We start from the raw sequence: 20647 nt of genomic DNA, 5'->3' as shown, positions 1-20647 counted from the left end.
AGCTGGAGAACAGGAGAGAAAGTAATAGAAATGGTAGTTTAGTAGAAAAAACAAATATAATATCCCTGGTAACAGTAAGCAAAAAATCAATAATGTCAAAACTAGCTATTATTTGAAATTAAAACACTATGGGTAATATTTTGTTGCAATTAACAATAAATGTAGAGAGTATACAGGATCAAACACAGGCTCTTCTCACATCTGAGAATAGAGTAGAAAAATAAAGGTATTGCACTCAATATATACTGCAATGAAGGCAGATTGTTCGACAATTACACAGAATGGGGCACTTATTTGTGCACCACGTGTATAACTTGGCGTTAGCAATGTACATTTAAACAGATTCAAGGCTAACAGCAACACTCCGTCTTTCAAGAAAACAAAAAGGCACTGCTAAAGGGCAGGACAATGACACAGAATTTAAGCAGATAAAGCTTCAAAACACATTGTACATTTAAAGCACAGTCAAAAGCCTCTCAAACATTCCATTTCGACTAGGCTCTACTTATTAGGCGGGAAAATGGCAATGTCGCATTAGTTAAATAAAGCTTCTGTAACATTATACATTTAAGACAAATGCAAAGGTTGCTAGAGACATAAAAGTGTAAAACTAGGCACACTAAGTAATTGTGACAATGTCGCAGTAGTTAAACAGTGAGGAGGCGTTGAAACACTCCATTTAACAAGCAGGCACTGTTGAATAGTCAGAGCATTGTCGCATTACAGCAGCGTTTGGCTAAGCGTGTAGAGAGGGAAGAGATTTACTTAGGATATACGCTTATTGAAGTAGGCGTTTAACAGAGAACATTGTATCAGTATGTGCTATGGCGTTTCAAGTTTCAACATTTTATCAGTATGCGCTATGGCGTTCCAAGTACGTAACCGATTCACTCCTTCTAACAGAACTAGTTAGCAATAAAATACAAAAAACGAACACACCTATTATTAAATTCAATGGCGTTTCAAATACGCAACCGATTCACTCCTTCTAACAGAAACTAGTTAACAATAAAATACAACACCCGAACACACCTATTATTAAATTCACTACATTAATGTAGGGACATACCTGAGAACTCTATAATCAACTAATACAGATTCAGATTGCAGATAGGTAGTGTATAATGCAACAGACAGGTTTTAAAGTAAAGGCAAACAGCACTTTAGAAAATTAACAATGAAAGCAACCATTCAAAATACAATCAGAATACTACTTACTGAAGGTGTAGATGCTCCGCCAAGGATGCACAGCAGCCCCGAACGGGTGAAGTTAAAGATGGCGCCCAGAGGTTGGGAGGGGTTTTATAAACTCCAGGAGGATAAATTAGGAAGAGGGGGAGGAGCAGGGATAGGTGCTAACAGGTAAAGACCCAATGGGCTGTACTTTCACAGCAAGGAGGAGAGTTGAGCTAATAGATGGAAATAAAGTAGATAGTGGGGGAGAGAGAGAGCGAGAGAGAAAGAGATAGAGAGAAAGAGAAAGGGGAAAAGCAGCGTAATATAGTAGCAGGATAATCAGATATCTAGGGTAGAGAGAGAGCAAGAGAGCAAGAGAGAAAGAGATAGAGAGAAAGAGAAAGGGGAAAAGCAGCGTAATATACTAGCAGGATAGCAGGATATATATATACTAGCAGGATATATATAGGCCCTGCTGTCTATGGAACTGGCTCCCCATCAATGTGGAACAGAATTCCTCCCTAACCAATTTCAAGTGCAACTTAGACAATTGGATGGGAAACCGGAAATTCATCCCTGGTTTGGCATCTATGTCTCGAATGGACACAGGTAACCTGAAAATGGTTCATCTCCCAAACCCCTGCTTATACTTGGCAAGGGTATCAAAACTTGTCAGAGACTTGGGATGCATAGCTAGGCTTAAAAAGGCCTTGTGGTTGTTAGCCTAGTAAACATCCATGAACCTATAACAATTTTGTAGTACATGGAATGCTATAATTACACTCTGAAAGCAGGGAAAGAACAGTTATTTTTAATACTTTATTAAATTATCACTTAGAGTAGAGGTAAACATACATTCTATGTAAAAGAAAACAAACCATATTAACACATTCCTAGTTACAAATGGTATATATCAGTTTTTTGTATAACTATCATCAATCCAACATTACATAAATGGCTCAAATTCTGCCTTCCCTTAAATCACACTCTCCCTCCAAAACATTATTTTCCATGTCTTGTTCCCACAACGTCCATTTTTTTATGCAATTTGCTCCTACCTTTTTCTAAAGACCCCACTTCCAGTTATTTTATCTCTGTTGAAATATTCAATACTTCAAACACAGTTTGTTTAGATTTTGATTTTCTAGTAATTGCTTTTTGGCAGCCACCAGAATTAAACTTAGCAAGCCCTTGCTATATCATGGCAATTCAGATCTTCTACTCCAGCCGAAAAAAATGTATTTCCTTAGTTACACCCATTTGCTCACCCAATATTTCTGACAGAGTACTCTGTAGGGAATTTTTAAAGACTGCCAACTCATTTTACTCCAAATACATGTGTCCCCTGCTACCTCTTTCTTCCCCATCACACAGCCAACATCTGTCATCTACCTGAGGAAACATTCTTTGGAGTCTGCTTGGGGTATAAAAATATGTCTGCAAATACTTGCAAGTAAAAATTATAAATCGTCTAGACTTTATTGCATACTTGTGAGCCATACATATGTCCTCCCATTGTTTCCTTGTAAATTGTTTATCTAGTCTCTCTTCCCAGTCTTTTTAACCTCCTCTGAATGATTTCTATAGTTACTGTGTCATATTTTATATGCCATACTAATTATTCCTTTTTAACAGCAGTGTCTGTTCAAGATTCAGCTAAAAACTCAACCAGAGCAGGTCTTTCACTTAAGATTCCACTATTTCTTTCTGTTCGCCTATACTCTGATATCAATCCTTGATAGGGACGGCAGTCTATAGCCTGCAAAAAAAATGCCTTTTTGGCCTCTTCCCACTTTATTATCTTTCCTTCTCTAGTTATTTGCTCCTAATACCTTGGGCCTCTTGCCAGTTTTCTGCAATCCTCTTGCCTATTCTCTATACCCCTAATTGCAGTCATCCCCATCAGCAGAATCTCCTTTCTCCATTCTCTTGTTTGCTTAGTTCTTTGAATATTTTCTGCTACCTTATGAATACAATAATAAGTATGGCTGTTGTTATTCTCCTTCTTTAATACCCCCTCTCCTTGGTTTCAATGTCATCTATTTCCACTTACTTTTAATTATAGCTTTCTATTTGTGTTTTATATATATATATATATATATATATATATATATATATATATATATATATGAGCTTTAACTGTGTAGCTCTAAAATATCCATTCAAATAAGGTAATTTTAAACCATCTTGTTCTGTTGGAATAATCAATTTATCCCACTTGACTCTTTGCCCTCTTTACCTCACAGACAAGTTCATTGAACTCTTAATTATTGTCCATAACCACTCCTCTGGTTGATAAAAAACATATGCCGGACCTGTATAGAAAACTAAAGAGATTAAAACATTTTCAATGCCTGTATTTTGCTATCCATATCTGTTCTCATAAAAAAGAGCTTCCATGTTCTCAGTTTTTGTATTATCTTTTTAGTTTCTTGCCAAATATCTTTAGCTCATAAATGAATCATTTTTAATCTATACTCCTGCATGCTTCATTTTATCTTGTCCCATAAATCTGGGTATTGCTGGACCAATTCATGACTGAGTATCTAGTTTACAGGTATAGCCTTTGTTTTATCTTCATTAATTTTATATCTTGAACAGACATGAAACTGTCTCAAGATGTTCCATAACACTTCAATGTCCTTTTTTGGTTTTATCAGGTAAAAAAAAACATTGGCTGCAAATAAAGCCAATTTTATATGATTACCATACCATTACTTCCTTGAATTTCTGAGTCTCTTATTTTCTTGCCAATGATTCTAAATATAAAGCAATTCACAAAGGGGAAAGAGGACACCACTGCCTGGTTCATCTGTTCAGACACAACTTGTCAAAGAACCCTCCCACCTCAGTTTTTGCCTCTGATACCTCATATAGCCTCCTTATTAAACTTAGTATTGAATCAAGAAGTCAAACACTTCCATTGCCCTTCTCAAAAAATCCAAGCTTATTCTGTTCAATGCTTTCTCTGCATCAGGTCCTCCCAACAACAGTGATAATTTCTTAAACTCTGCTTCCCTCTAGATCACCATTGTTCTATTAATGTTGTCAGATGTTTGCCTCCCCCTAATAAAACCACATTGATCCATATATAAATTCTCCCCCTGGTTATAATTTTGTTCGACTGGATAGAAGTTAAAAAAGGGTGGAGGAGTAGTTATACTCTGCTCTGATCAGCTCTATCTCTCTCCTCCCTCTCAGTCTTGATTTCTGCCCTGCCAAAATACTTATAGCCACCTGTAACCTAAATCATCACAAAAAACTTGCCATTGCAGCAATCTACATACCCCCCAGGTAAAAACATTCCCATACTTGAGCAGTTTCTTTCTTGGATTTCTATATCCATTCCCTATGAAACCATCATCCTTGGGGATATGAATATTGACTGGAACCTTGTTAATACTGCATCCCCTAGCTACTCTATAAACCTTTATTGCTTTACCCAGCTGATCATCTCACCCAAGCACCAGCAAAAAATTCCCAAAATAGCTCAGTCATCGACTGGATATTAGTATCCAACCGCCAGTACTATTATAACCCTTTTACCCTACCTAGTTCCCCTTAGTCACCACCTCCCTACCTTAGTAGTAAAATACTCTCCCAATCTTAATAAGAGCCACCAATACAAAGAGTCTTGTAACCTTAAAAACTAGAACCCTGTCACCCTAAATGAATTACTGTCCACTGTAAACTGGTCATTCCTACAAACATTGCCCCTTAATGAGGCTGTCCAAAGCTGCAACAATATATTCCTAGAAACCCTTAACACCCTGGCTCCAAGTAGAAAAATTAGGATAAAATGTAATTATGCACCATGGCTAAACCAGGCAACTCAATCACTTATGAACAAGCAAGATAGTGCCTGGAGGGCATGGAAAAAAATAAAAACTCAACTTTACACTTGAACTTATATAAACAGCTTTGGAACCAAACAAAAAAACAGGTCCTACAAGACAAAAAAAAAATTATCAAAAGTCTCTGAGCAGCCCACATTCCAAGCTGAAGAAATTCTGGCACTCAACAAATTACTATCTCCAGGGAATCCCTCTTCACCAAACCCCTTCCCTAACAAACCTTCTAATGAAACTGCAACCCTACTTAACAACTTTTTCATCAAAACAATAGAAAAACTTACTAAACCAGAAACTCTTGATATTAAGACTCCACATCCCACCTCATCTCTTCCCTTGTTCTCCCTAGCACCCCTTGCAATTTTCTTCATCAGATCACTTCTTAACAAACTCAAACCCCGTTCCCAAACAGCTAACAAACTCCCTCCATTATTTCTTTAACATGCAGCTGAATCTGTAGTATACCCTGTATCTATACTTATAAATAAATCCATCCAAGAAAATACAGTACCAGATATCTGGAAAAAATTCTTCATAATACCCCTCCACAAGGGAGGAAATTCAACAGAACCCTCAAATTACAGGACTATTGCCATATTATCCCCCCTATCCAAGATACTGGAAAAATATATACATAGAGAAATACTAAACCATCTCTTACAGGCAAACCTAATTACACTCACAGAGCACAGTTTCCGACCCTCAAACAGTTCTGCCACTGCCCACCTATCTTTCACATACAATATTGCCCAAGCCAGAGATAATAATAAACTCATATCAACACTTTTCCTTGACCTATCCAAAGCATTTGATACTATTTCCCATCCTATCCCATCCTCCTAAACAAGCTTTTCAACCTACAACTCTCTACCTCAACTACCTCTTGGTTTAACAGTTACGTCTCAAACATCCTTCTCCCCTTTTATTTTGTAAAGACCTGAGTTCTCCAGGGTTCTATCCTGGGCCCCCTACTTTTTAATATATTTACAAATAACTTCCATGTCTCCTGCCTTCACTCTACCTTAACACAGTACGCAGATGATTCCACAGTTATCAACACCTCTGGCAATATACAAAATCTCCACACTGTCACTCAACAATATCTGCACCTAGCAGAACAATGGCTAACTGAACACTGTCACTCAACAATATTTGCAACTAGTAGAACAATGGCTAACTGAAAACAACCTGTTTCTCAACCCCAAAAATACTGCCAGCTAAAGACAACTTCACCATCTCATCCTTAGATAATACAATTATCACCACCTACTCAAACACCAAATTGCTTGGCGTTACTACAGATAACCAATTAAAATTCGACCTACATATCTTAAACTGCGTCAAAAATTCCAATCAAAAACTAGGTCTTCTGTACCACAACAACATATGTATACCTAATAAATCTAGATCTATACTGGCTCAAAGATTTATTCTACCATCCCTGCTGTATGGTTCTCCCATCCTTACTAACCTCCAAAATAATCTCTTAACCAACCTAGAAACCACCTATAACAAGATAGCTAGATTCACAGCCAGTAAAAGCTACAAATCCCATCAATGCATATCTATGAAAATCTTAAGATGGCCTGAGCTCCCCCACATGCTTGAAATATCACAACTACAAATTGCACACAGCATCCTAAAAGCCCCAACTCCTGCCCTGCTCTTACATCCATAATTACACCCTACACACCCAATCCTGACCTCAGTAGCACACAACAAAACCTTCTGCAGGTAACTAAGCCAAACAAAAATATTGGAAAAAATACTTTACAGTCATTCAGTTGCATACTCGTGGAACAAACTTCCATTGTCCCTTTGCTCAACTATCAAAAGTGGCGAATTCAAAAAGCAACTAAAAAGTAATTTCCAATATGTATGGATCTGTACTTGTCAAGAAATTACCTAATGAAATTTTCTTCTTCTCTCAATTAACATATCTGCCTAAAGTGTCTACATATATTACTCTCTCTGCAGTTAGTACCTATTCTATTAAATGCATCTTTGTTAATGTTACTCTGATTTTTTTTTTTTAGGCATTGCTACATTCCTTGTAAATTATTTAATGCTAACCAAATTTCTCAAACAGATTGCTACTGCATTCTCAAAATACTGTACTTTTGCCTTGTATATATTTATATTGTATATTTCTCTCTTAAAACTTGAATTGTTAGTTTTTTCTTATTTTTAATTACTTTCCTGCAGCTTTTCTCATCAGGTCTCTGCTGAAAAAGGGCTCTCTGGGCAAAGTCAGACTAACCCTGTTAAATGTAAAATTAAGAATAAAATAAATACATATCACTTTTGGCAAACCCTTTGCCATTCTATTAGATATTATAGACATAAACATTTTATAATCATGGTTAAAACTGAAATAGGCCTATATGAAGCTGGATCTGATGGGTCATTATCATCTTTAGATATTACAGCCAAAAGTGCTTTCTTCCAGGTTGTTGATGCTTCACCTCCTTTTAAAATACTGTTAGATAAAACCTTCCTGGTCTTTTTCACTTTCTTCCCTCCTAGTTTCCAAAGTTCCACAGGAATACCATCTATTCCTGGACACTTTCCTGAAAATTGTTTGTATGTCACCATGTTTATCTCATCTCCTCCTATCTTAATTGTTGAGCCTCATCTACCTCTAACTTTGGCATAGTTAATTTTTCTACTTTATACACATTTTCATAAAATTTCCAAGATATCTCTAATACTAGTTACTTACCAGCAATGTTTCTAAATGCATTAATACTATTCAGACAATCCTTTATTTACTGATTGATTTATGTGTGTATGTATGATTTATGTATTTATGTATTCATTCATTTATTCATACTGATACTCCATTATTTTCTAATTTTCACCTCCTCTTGTTCTTTAATATTCCCCTTATTCTGCAATACTTTAAATTTGTCAGCGCCTCTAAATAACTCCTGTTACTTCATAACCATCTCTCTTTTTCTTTTATTTCTACCCTGTTTTTAAACTCAACTTTCATTTTAGCCCACTCACTAGCTATAATTCTGAAGAATTGTCTTTTCCCTAATAACTCTTGAATAATTTCCACCACCCATTTCTTAAATTCTTCTCTATTTAATAGGGAGAAGGAGAAATACTAGTGTCTCATTTTTACTTCATAGCCCTGCATTTTTTTATCTTACTTATTAATAGTGCATGATCTGAAATAAAATATAACAAAAGAGGGTAAATATTTGAAAAAAATGAAAATATTTAAAATGGGAGACATAAATTCAGTATTTGGAACTCAGAGAGAATTTACATATAATTTCTGTGTAGTACAGCCCAGTTAATTTACCTTGGGGAATAATATGTATATTCTCTCTGAGTTCCAAATACTGAATTTATGTCTCCCATTTTAAATATTTTCATTTTTTTCAAATATTTACCCTCTTTTGTTATATTTTTCCCTTCTGGGTCTCCCAGATACATCCTCATGATTGTAAATCAAATTTTCCACCTATAAGAAATATTTCCTATTGAAAGCTGATTATTTCTCCTAAAATTTTCTTAAGCTCCATAATAGCTGTTTTAGGTGAAATATACATGCATGCTAGCATAACCCTCCTCCCTTGCCATTAGTCACTTACTACTACAAATTTACCATTACTATCCTCATTTTCCTCCGCTATCACTATTGGAGATTCTCTAGCAATTAGTATAAGTACTCCTCTTTCTTAATGAAATTAAATATTCTTTTCTTTTTGTCTATACCTGTGAGGTCATTCATATTGCAAAATAACATGGACAGTGTAGCCATTATGATAAGAAGTTATTATTCCCACTTATTCTATATGACAGCTTTTAAATGTTTTTTTTTCCATATTTTATTTTACATCCACTCACTGTTTGGCAGGTTGATCTTGTCATCCCCATTTGAACATATGTCACATTTTACAAGGCATTTTATTTTAATGGAAACCCTCAGAAAAACACACCCCAAGAACAGCCCCATAACTTACTGACTTAAAACAAATACACAAACTATCTACATCATTAAATAATAAGATTAGCCCTCCTAATAATAACAATTGTCCCAAATTGCCACATCCACCCACAGGCATTACATAACCTAAACTTAAGGGTATCCATGCTAAGACACATGTTGAAAGTACAGGTTTGTTAAACACATCAGAAAGATACTTAAAAGAGTTATGCTTAGCATCACTAACTTCTGTTAAGCTCTAGTCCAATGCTAAAGTAGACACTATCAAGAAGTGTAGGATCACAAACTGTTTCTCATCTTTTAAACCCATTAAACACTAAGTGCTTTTATAAAGACAATAACCAGAAGCTAAATTTGCCCGTGTGTGTGTGTGTGTGTGTGTGTGTGTGTGTGTGTGTGTGTGTGTGTGTGTGTGTATTTAACTTCAAAACTTGTTAAGTGGTTCACTGTTCTCAAAGCCATGAAAAAGATTTTTGCTCAATTTCTTGGTCTATAAGTAGTAGTATATCTGTGAGCATCAAATCCTCTATTCACTATACAAAATTATTATCAGGTTTCAGACAATAACTGTTTTAATTGTAAATTTCTAGACATCTATCCCATGAACAAAACAAACAAGTAATAATCAGAAACCTGATCATAATCCTCTATGTAGTACACGGAATGCACAGAAAAACAATGTAATTATACCCTAGTCATTAGTCAGACATGACTGCAACAAATTTTATAGAAGCATAACAAACGTTGTTATACACCTTTCAATACTGTTGTAATTTGGTCTTGGAGCACAATAGAATAGCAATGGAAGTGCTTAAACAGCTTTACAAATAAACACAAGTATAACAGTGTAGGATATCTAACAACGTTTTAAATATATTGGTTTGATTAGAAGTACACTTTAGTTTTGGGTGCTGTCTATATGGCAGGGCTAAGGCTTTTTCAAAGCTGTAAAACTCTTGCTGCTCATACACTTTTTCCTCAAGCTGATAAGCAGTGCACTTGAGCATTTTAAACTCTGTATTACTTAATTGTTTTTGATGGATGCCTTGATATATATGTCCCAAACTCATAGCAAGTTGGTAATGATCAGAAACCTCATTATAATCATCTGTGTTATGTACTTTTCTGACATCAGAAAAATACATACACTATTTTTGCTGCACTCCATGTACTACTAGTAAGTTATCATCAAACAAGAAGTCAGTTATAATCCTCTATCCTACTTAATACCTACATACTTTTGAAGCAACAATGTTCTTGCTAGAAGAATGTCTAATTGTATAAATAAACTTACCATAATAGTGGATGCTATACATCCTGGAGCAGAATTTTGCCAATTAATTGTTTAGTGAGGAGGCAAAAAGATCATTTTTCAGTGTTCCCCACAGATAAATCAAGTCACAGAAGGCCTTCTGATTCAGTTTCCATTCATGTGGGTCTGTCCTTGTCCTACTGGGTCTATATCAGAACATCGAAGTATTAAAACTTCAAATGTTCTGATATCAAACACTATTCAGCAAATGCTAAGAATAGCGAAGCTGCAGAACAGTGAATTCTTTCCTCAGGAAAGAAATTGGTTGGCCGTTTCTGTGGCTTCACTATTCTTAGCACTGTGGTGGAAAGTTACGGGTTGGGTTCAGGTAAGTGTGCGATTGTTTGTACGTTAGGGTTGGGGCGGGTTAAGTGAGTTAGGGTTAGGGTGCGGGTTAGGCATGTGTGCGACAGTGACAGACTTTAGGGTTGGGGTGGTTTAAGTTAGTTAGGGTTAGGGAGCATGTTAGGTGAGTGTGCGATAGTGACAGATTAGGGTTTGGGTTAAGGTAAGTGGGTAGATAGTAGTGTATGTTTAGTTTAGTGTAGCATTAGATGTAGGAATTTAAGTGTAAGTGTGTGGTTGCTGTTTGTTTGATGTGCTTGTGTTGTATGTGTTTCGGAGCAGCAAATTTTTTGTTCTGAATGTTCGATATTTTCATGTTTCGATGTTTTGGGGCCAATTAAATAGCGTTCGCTATTTTCATCTTTCGATAACATGATATAAACGCGCCCTACTTACCTAGGCTGTCACACAATTTTTCTCTGATGAAATGTAAGATGATTGCAGAATGAGGTTGTGCTGAAAAGCTATATCCCAGGATACCATGGCTAGTCTGCATAAAGGGTAAGATATTGTCCCCCTTGCTTGTTCATGTACCACATCACTGTGATGCTGTATGTAAATACTTGTAGACATCCAGGGGTCAAGAGATGATTGAGAGTTGACAGCATTTATGAGAACTAACATCTCTTTTATGATGATGTGTTTTCATCTGTCTTTTTTATATTAAAGATCCTACACATTTTCTCATTGAAAGTCTGAGGCTTCTGTTGTGAATGACCGTGCTAGAGCAGAAGGGGAGAATGGGAGATCTGGACTGTATAAGATTTGGTGTCTCCACCACATAATCTCCCTTTTAACCAAATCCAAAAATTGGAATTTGATAAGTCTTGGCATGTAGATGCCAGGACCATAGAGGTTTTGGGTACAATTGTATCTTTCTTGTGGGGAAAAGGTGTCATGATGCATCATAGATGCTGTGAGACACATAATTCTCTTGCTGAGACAGAAGTATGTGTGGAAAACTTTACAAATATCTCTAAATGCAGACATATTTTCCTGTAAAATAAAATCTCTTTGAGGTGTTCAGTAGACCCATCAGCAAAGCAATCATATGAGAAGACGACAGAAAATTCTGAATGTTCTCTTGGAATCCCAGCCTGGGAAGGAGATCCCTTACCCAAGTGATAGATTATTGACACTTCAAAAAGACTCTAGGAAAGATAAGCAAGTCATCTAAATGAGGTAAAAATGTTAATACCTTGCAATCTGCAGTAGGCTGTCACAGGAGATAGACACCTTGTGAACACCGTTGAGGTAGTAGATAGCTCAGAAATTAAGGGCAGAGACAATGTGATTCAGACACAAAAAAACAAAGAAATTCCTGAAACATGAATCTACTGAAATGTGAAGGTATGAATTTTAAAATCTAAGGTTAAAATGGAGCTCTAAAGAGAATAAGGGATAACAAGTTGGGAAGTGACAGCATTTTAAACTTGGACAAAACCACAAAATGGTTCAAAAGGAAAGGTCCACAACTGTTCTCCAAGAAACATCTTACACTGGCACCAGGAACATCTTTGAATAAAACACTCCTCCTAACTGAGTCATAGAGATAGCTTCTATCACCCTTTGAGTCTGAAAATGCTGGATGACAGAAATGAAAAGAGTTTGATCTGGCAGATGAGGAATCCTGCTGCCATCTATAGCCTTGATGAATTACTATCAGAACCGCTATGTCTGAAACAATCCATTGCCAAGGAGAGAAATTGAGGTTCAAATGTTCTGGAAGGATTAAGGGAATGCCACGGTGGGGTGAGTCTGAGGGTAGTCCCTCAAATTGTCATTTAGACCTATTAGACATTCCTCTGTTCTGGGGGATTCCAGATATCTTTTTGGAACATCCTTAAACTGCTTTCCAAACATTTGGTTACCAGCAGATTTCTGGAACTGTTTATTTTGCTTTTTATTGAAATTAGGAGGAGGAGTACTGAATCCCTAGCTAAACTTGAAGGAGGAGGTCTGAAAAATCTGGAGGACCCATTGAATCAACTTCCCTTTCCATCAAACTTTTTTTTAATGACTTATGCAGCAGAATGTTCAAAATCACTTCTCTATACATGTGAGAAGTCAAAATAGTGACAATAGCCCTGGAAGTGGCATCAGGAGAAACATAAGCATATTTTAATCTATGGGTACTGACTTGAGAAACAACAGAAATTCAATTTCACAAAGTAGATTACTACTCACAAGAAACTAATGGCATATGATTCCACATATTGTCACAAGTGGTCAGGATGAACTTCAAAATATGAGACTGAGTTGAAAAGTCTAAAAATAACAGTTGCAGATGAATACACTTTTCCCCAAAATTATCAAAAGCCTTCTCATCCTTATCAGAAGGAGAGAGATAGAGATTAGTGGTAACAAAATACCTAGCAACAGCTGGGTCATGTCTGACATTGGTGTATAAGAACTTAAGACTTAGAAACTTTACATAAACTGTATGCTCTTCTAGAGGCAGCAGGCTATCTTTCAAGGAAATTGTGGGCTGTGATAAAAACATCCTCCAAAGCAGAAAGAATAGGAAGAATATACATAGCTTCTAGAAATTCCAGTTTTAACAAATCATAATATTTTCTGAGGTACTGAGAAACAACACAGTTTTCCCACTGAAACAACTGAGTCATTCTAGAAATCACTTCAGAGAAAGAGAGTCCTTCACAGGGCTATTCAAAGTTGCACTCTCCTCAAAATGAGTCAGAAATCTGTGGCGACATAACATCATCTGTCCCTTAACATTCTTTTTGAGGTTCAAGCTCTTGAATCTCTTCAGGAAAAGAAGAATCTATTTTTTTCATTTACCAGAACCAGCCATGTAGGAAGTGTCAAGACACTGCACCAAACCAAGCCTAATTATCCCACATCGAGACAGGAGAAAACATATGTTTATTTTATTTTATTTTATTTTTTTTTTTACAGAAGTTGTACAGAAATTTCAGAAGAAACAGACACAGCATTGGTGGGAGTCACCTCCCTAGGGATGGACACAGCTTTCTACATAAGTAGAAGGCATTCCCTTCTCTTTCTCCTGCCTGACAAGAACATACCACCAGCCATAAATAATGTATCTAATCACTGGTCAGTGGTGGCTACAGGTGCTATGCCAGCATGATGCAAAGGAAAAGATGAGTGGTCTAAGGAACCAGCTTTGGCCACAGCAGTCACCAACCTGTGACTGAGGCAAAATTTCAGCCTGCAGGGGAGTCAAATGCTGCTTAACAATCTTTTCTGTTGTTTATTTTGCTGGAAGAAGGTACAACTGCAGAGCCAATAGGTTGTTTGATGGATAAGCCCTGATTCCTGGGAACATTTAGCAGCAATGGATTGTAAAACAGGAAAGTGCTAACAAAGCAACTTTCCCCCACTACAACATACAATAAAAAGCACTTTAAACACTTACCCCACTCTCAGAAAGGACAATTCCGACAGTTTCTCCACAGAAATTCCAGTTTAGAATAAGAATTAACAACTTTTTAACAGAAAAGTAAAGAGGTGATGCTTGCAATTAAAAGTGAATAAAAGTCACATAGCCGTCAATAAAATCACTCTTTCCTTGCTAAAATAAAACATTTATAGAAATATGTTTTCTGTCACAAGAAATATGTTTTTCCCAGAGGGTATTTAAATGTCCAACAATGAAACAACATTAGCCAACCATCAATCAGGAAAGCTCCAAAGGACTTGGTGGCCAAGCCTGACAATCAACTTATCTCAAGCTGTTTAATAATTGAGGTGTGAGGAATGTTCTCTAACTTTGAAATGCTGGCCGGCCATTATGACTTTGCCAGGACATAACCCATATCATTTAGGCTACTGTAGCATTGATCAATATGGAGAACATCATGCCATCTGCATTCCATTACATATGCTTCACGATCAAAAATTCCAAGCTTTCAGGGTTGGAGAAATGATAAATAACTAAAAATGTACAATAAACCTTTATAGTAAACACAGAGAAAAGATGGTAAAAGAGGATACTAGCCAAAAATTGTTGGAGAAAAGAGAAAAAAAATAACTAAAAATGTGCAATAATCCTTTATCTTAAAGATAGATAAAATGTAGTGAAAGTAGGGACAGGCTAAAAATATTTGTGTAGGTTACAGATGTTAAGAAAAGCATATGTATTTCAACCTGTATAATTAACTACATAAGTTTGTTACCATTAAAAAGGCAACTTATAAAGTTTAGAATATAGAATACATTTAATTTTGGAAGTACTTCTTGAAATAATCTGACAAGCAAGGCAACCTTAATAAAAAACACTTTTGAAATGTGTTCTTTTCTGATTAACAGCATTTTCCACCTTTGGAAGGAATATGACTCTGCATTCCCTAAGATGAGCTTTTTTTTTTAACATTTTGTACAGAATTGCTTACAGTGACCAAAGGTATGAGCCTGCATTTAAAGTTTTATTAATTTTTTCAATGTTGCAGGTTACCTGTGTTTTATTAGCATACCCAATCACTGAAGAGTCACTTGGGGAATGGAACAAGTAGAATTTTGATGGCTCATTTATTTGGGGAGCGTGAATGGTCTTTTCCATAATATCTGATCTGCTGTGGACTGTAGGAGCTTCAGGCCTACTACAAACATTGGTAAATACTGGGCAACTTCTCTGTGGCTATAGATCCATACTGATATCACTGCTTGTCAGGTCTGGAGTGGGACAAAAGGTAAGCATAAAATAAAACAATATCTGAAAAACTTAAGGATGATAGTTTGGTTTGGCCTGGCCTTCATCCCAGATGGCAACACTAGAAGAAGATGCAGATCATAAGAGAGGGGAGGAGCTTAAAGGTTAGCACAGGAGGAACACAGACTTAAAGACAAAAAATATTAATTTTATAACCAATAAACTCCACAGTGTACAAATACCTCATTTCATGAGAATCTAAGCAATATGGTTCAGTGACTTAACCTTGTAAAGTGTATTTCCAGAGTTGGCAGAAATCTGAAAGCTATTTATTTGCAATGTTACCAAGTTCAAATGTTTAGAGAACGATTTTTCAGAATGTCAATATGAGACCAAAACTTACTAAGCATTGCACTGCTATTGTGCCATTCTATCATAAAATATGATTTCGCAAACAGTAGAAAAATATTTACAGCAAACAGTTAAAGAGATATATTTAATAGCCATATGTTTATAGATACATTTACTTTCATGACCACTTGGATCATTTTTGCAACAATTATTTTGATATAAATCTGAACAAAATACTACATACTTTAGATAGCATAATTAGTTGTATTTAATATCCAAATGAAATGCGTTTTTACTAGCAGAAGCATGAAAAACAATTTAATGGGCAGCATTTTTAACATCAAAATACACTATGAAATAATTCTTTAAATCAGCAAGTTAAATTATATTTTAATGAATATAAAGACTCATAGGCAAATTCTGTAAGTGGAGTAAAGCACTACATATATATATATATATATATATATATATATATATATATATATATATATATATATGTATCATGCAAATAATATTACACACCTAGTGTTTATAGGACACCTTGGGCTCATGTCTCATAACACTGGTGGGTATGGTATGCAGTAACACATCTATCATGCATACCCCTCATGTCCTATTGCTTGTATGCACGATGTGTATGTGTGTGTGTGTTGTGCTCAAGACTGGCCATATGGCATTTTATTAAAAAATACTTTTGTCAGAACCCAGTTCAATGAATAAATAGTACTGAGGGCAAACCATCAAAAAAAGAAGAAATTTTTGAGTGCCACATGCTCATGTTTTTTTTTTTATTTTTCATACGTTTCTGTATATATGCATCGAATGCCCACTATTAATATATATATATATATATATATATATATATATATATATATAGATATATATATATATAGATATATATATATATATATATATATATATATATATATATATATACTATTAAAAAACCAAAGAAACAAAAAAATGCATTAGGCTGGACAAAAAAATCCTACTATACAACATTACAAACTAACTAAAAACCAACACAACCCCCAAATATTTTGGAAAAATGTAAACCAGCTACTAAAATCCACCCAAAAGTCTACCCCTAAACCAACCACCCCTGACAGTAAAGTCCCCATCGACACAATTCAACTTCCACTTTGTGAACTCAATTCTATCCTTAGTATCACAGCATAGTTCCTAACTCACTATCCCCTCAACACAAATAACACTAATACAAGCTTTACCCTCAAAACAGTTTCCACCACTTCAGTCAAAAGCATGCTCTCCAAACTAAAGACCTCATCAACAGCAGCTGACCTACTCCCCAGATATTTCTTCAAACTCACAGCAGATGCTATTGCTATCCCAATCTCCACTCTCATAAACAGTATCAGTTGTTGAAAACTATGTACCCAAACTCTGGAAAATATCCTATGTTACACCCATACATAAAGGTGGGACCTCCACTGAACTTAATAACTACAGACCCATTGCTTTACTCTCCCCCCTTGCCAAAATCCTAGAAAAATGCATATATACCCAGGTGCTAAAATATCTCATAGACAGCAACATCCTCTCACCTACTCAGCATGGTTTCAAACCTGCCCGTAGTACCACTACAGCCCTCCTCTGCTTCACAGACACAGTAAACCGTTTCAAAAACGAAGGCCTGTAGGTGTCAACTCTTTTTTTGGATATGTCCAAAGCATTTGACACAGTCCTGCACCAAATCCTGCTAAACAAACTAAACCAATATCACCTATCAAATTCCACTCTTACTTAGTTCCAAAGCTACTTAACTGACAGGTACCAAGCTGTGAAATGGGAAAATTCTCTCTCTCCTCAGCTGCCCATAACTATAGAAGTCCCACAGGGTTCTATCTTAGGACCACTACTTTTCACAATCTTCACAAATGACCTCCATACCTCCACACAGCATGCATCTATCATTCAGTATGCAGATAATACTACCTTAATCTGTGCTGCACAAAACATTCCCACCCTCCTGCAATCAACTCAACTAGCATTCTCTGATGTTGAAAACTACCTTACCAAAGCCCAACTTATCCTCAATCCAAAGAAAACTCAGCTTATGATTATAACCAGTTCTAACAAAAACACTGATAACAGTCAATTCAGTATCTACTCCACAAATGCTACTCCAATCGTTCCAGTGGCACAGGCTAAGCTATTGGGAATAACCATAGACTCCCACCTACAATTTGATAGTCATCTCAACTTAACTATTAAAAAAGTACATGCCAAACTGGGATCACTCTACTATATCAAACTATTTCTTACCAACAACACAAGATCAGCCATTGCTCGCTCCCAACTTCTATCCACCCTACTCTATGCATCTCCCATTCTGACTAATCTTAACAAAACTAAACTAAGCAAAATGGAAGCCTGCTATAACAGAATTGCCCCCTTTGCCTCTAAATTGCTCATATAGAACTCATCACTGTACTGCTTTGAGACAGCTCCACTGTCTTGAACTGCCCGACCTAACCTACAATCAGCTCTGCCTCTGTCATTCTGTTACCTTCCCAATAAATGTCCTGCCCTCAGAAATCTAGTACATCACTCAGCCAAAAGGCCTCTTAGATCATCAAGCAAATTACTACTCAAAGTCACCAACAGCTACAATAGCTTTGGAGACACACTATATAGTAGTTCAGTGGCTAAAAAATGGAACTCTCTCCCCACTAGCATACAAAACACATCGTCCAAAGCCTCCGTTAAAAACCTCATTAGGCAACATCTCAAGCAAAGATAGCAGTGCCATGATTGCTCCCCAGGCTAGTGAAAGCGGATAAGGTACACATACTAAACCTAAAGTACTTGATAATAGTTTTCACTCTTACAAACACTGGCTAACCTACAATGTATGTACTGTACCTGTGTACTATGTATGTATTCTACCTATGTTCCAAATTTCAGCTGTACACCACAAATATATTAATTACCTTTATTTTTAAATTAATATTTTCTTGTTTGTTCTCTCCACTGTAACTGTTGATGTGCTGCATACAACTGTAAAAACATGTCTATTGTAATTTGTGTGTATACTGATCATGTCTAAATATCTAAATGTATCTGTAATTTTTTTATGTGGAGCTTTTCTCCCTGGGCCTCTGCTGAAAACGGGCCTTTTCGGTCAGTCAGACACCCCCAGTTAACAAATGTAAAATAAAAATAAATAAAATAAATAAATGCGTGTGTGTGTTGTGTGTGTGTGTGTGTGTGTGTGTGTGTGTGTGTGTGTGAGTGTGGAGTGTGTGTGTCTGTTTGTGAGAAAGCTAGAGATCACAAAACAGTACAGATAAGGATGTTGCTCCTTACCAGGAATTGGCAGTGCCATTTTATTGATTCAATGTTTATATATATATATATATATATATATATATATATATATATATATGTATGTATATCTGTGTGTGTGTGTGTGCGTGTGTGTGAGAATGCTAGAGATCACAAAACAGTAGAGATAAGGATATTGCTCCTTACCTTCTCTGTTGTGAGGGCATGATGTGTGTTATAATCTATGAGAATAAAGTAATCTTATGTTAATCACAAAACCAAACATCGCATATCTGAAAACATTTGATATTGCAATAGAAATGAATGTATACCATGATGTGTGTAAACATTGGATTATTGAGTATTTATTTAAAAAAAAGTGTTGACTAATCAATTTTAATGAATGAACTTTTACTGGATGCGACATATTATGTAATATGAACTGGATTTTATAGTTGGTATATTTGGGGTGTGGGGGGCACATTATGTAATGTTTTAAAGTTTTTTTTTTTTTTTTGGAACAGCGATTTTGGAAAAATCGCTGTTCTGAGGTTTCGACATGGTAAGCTTTCACTTACATGGGGTCGATTAATTATCGTTCGCTTTTGTAAGCGTGTGATTATATAATATAGAGACTAAAAGCGCTCACATTAATGACACATCCTTCTATTTTTTTTTTGTTTTGTTTTTGCACTTTTTCATATGTTTTTGTTAGTGAAATTCATTTTCTAAGAAGGTTTCATTGTGTGTGTGTGTGTGCTTTTGCATGGGTAGATGTATACATATATCTTTGTGTATTTCTACACACACACACACACACACACACACACACACACACACTATTTTGTAGTATATCTGTGTGGAGCTACATTCCTTTTCTTTTTATAAAAATTTGCCTACAGTCTGGGAGGAGCAACTTGTGGGGGGGGGGGGGTTGAAAAAAACATTGAGAAGATGAAAAGGGTGCATGGGAGACTGCAGGAGGAGTGTTGGAATTTAGTATAGCATGACACACACTGAACTATAGAAAACACAACTTAATAAAACAAAGCTTTAAGGAACAACAAATCCCTTCTTCAGTGTATAAAAAGCAATCAATAAACTCCATTTTAAATAACATTTAAAATAAGTCACATGCTCAAATTCCCCCAATAGTCTAAAACAAACAATTACACAACCCACCTTTAAAGGCACAACGTAACAAACATCACTTTAAGCTCATTTGTTTAAATTTTAAAACAGGCTTTAAGGTAACCATTGTGTTCAAACCTGGATAAAAGTCGGCCTTCAAGCGTAAAATTCATTCATACTCTATTAATCTTAACTTATTATTGTAATCACCTCCCGTTATATTTTTGTCAAAATTTGTACTACTCTAAATTTAAACATATGGTTTGAATCACAGTCCATCACGTTTAGCAAGTGGATTTATCTGTACATTTCATCTAATACCTGATTGACGCTCTATGATTCGATCTCTCAACCCTCTAGTTGATTTGCTTATATAAAAACAGAGTTGTATTACATGTAGCTGAACTTTTGAAGAAATATTTTTTCCTACTTACTGGATGTACAAACTCAACATCAGATGCAATAGATTTACAACTAGAGCAATTCAGACATGGAAAAGTACCTTTCTTGTTTATATTATTATGATAAATATGTGTATCCATATCCTTATGGCATAGCCTTTGTTTCAGACTTTTACAATTTCAAAAAGCGAAATGGGG

Source organism: Protopterus annectens, chromosome 15.part0 (assembly GCF_019279795.1).
Source record: "Protopterus annectens isolate FY-2018-M chromosome 15.part0, PAN1.0, whole genome shotgun sequence".
Classification (NCBI taxonomy): domain Eukaryota; kingdom Metazoa; phylum Chordata; order Ceratodontiformes; family Protopteridae; genus Protopterus; species Protopterus annectens.
This window is presented reverse-complemented; position numbering follows the sequence as displayed.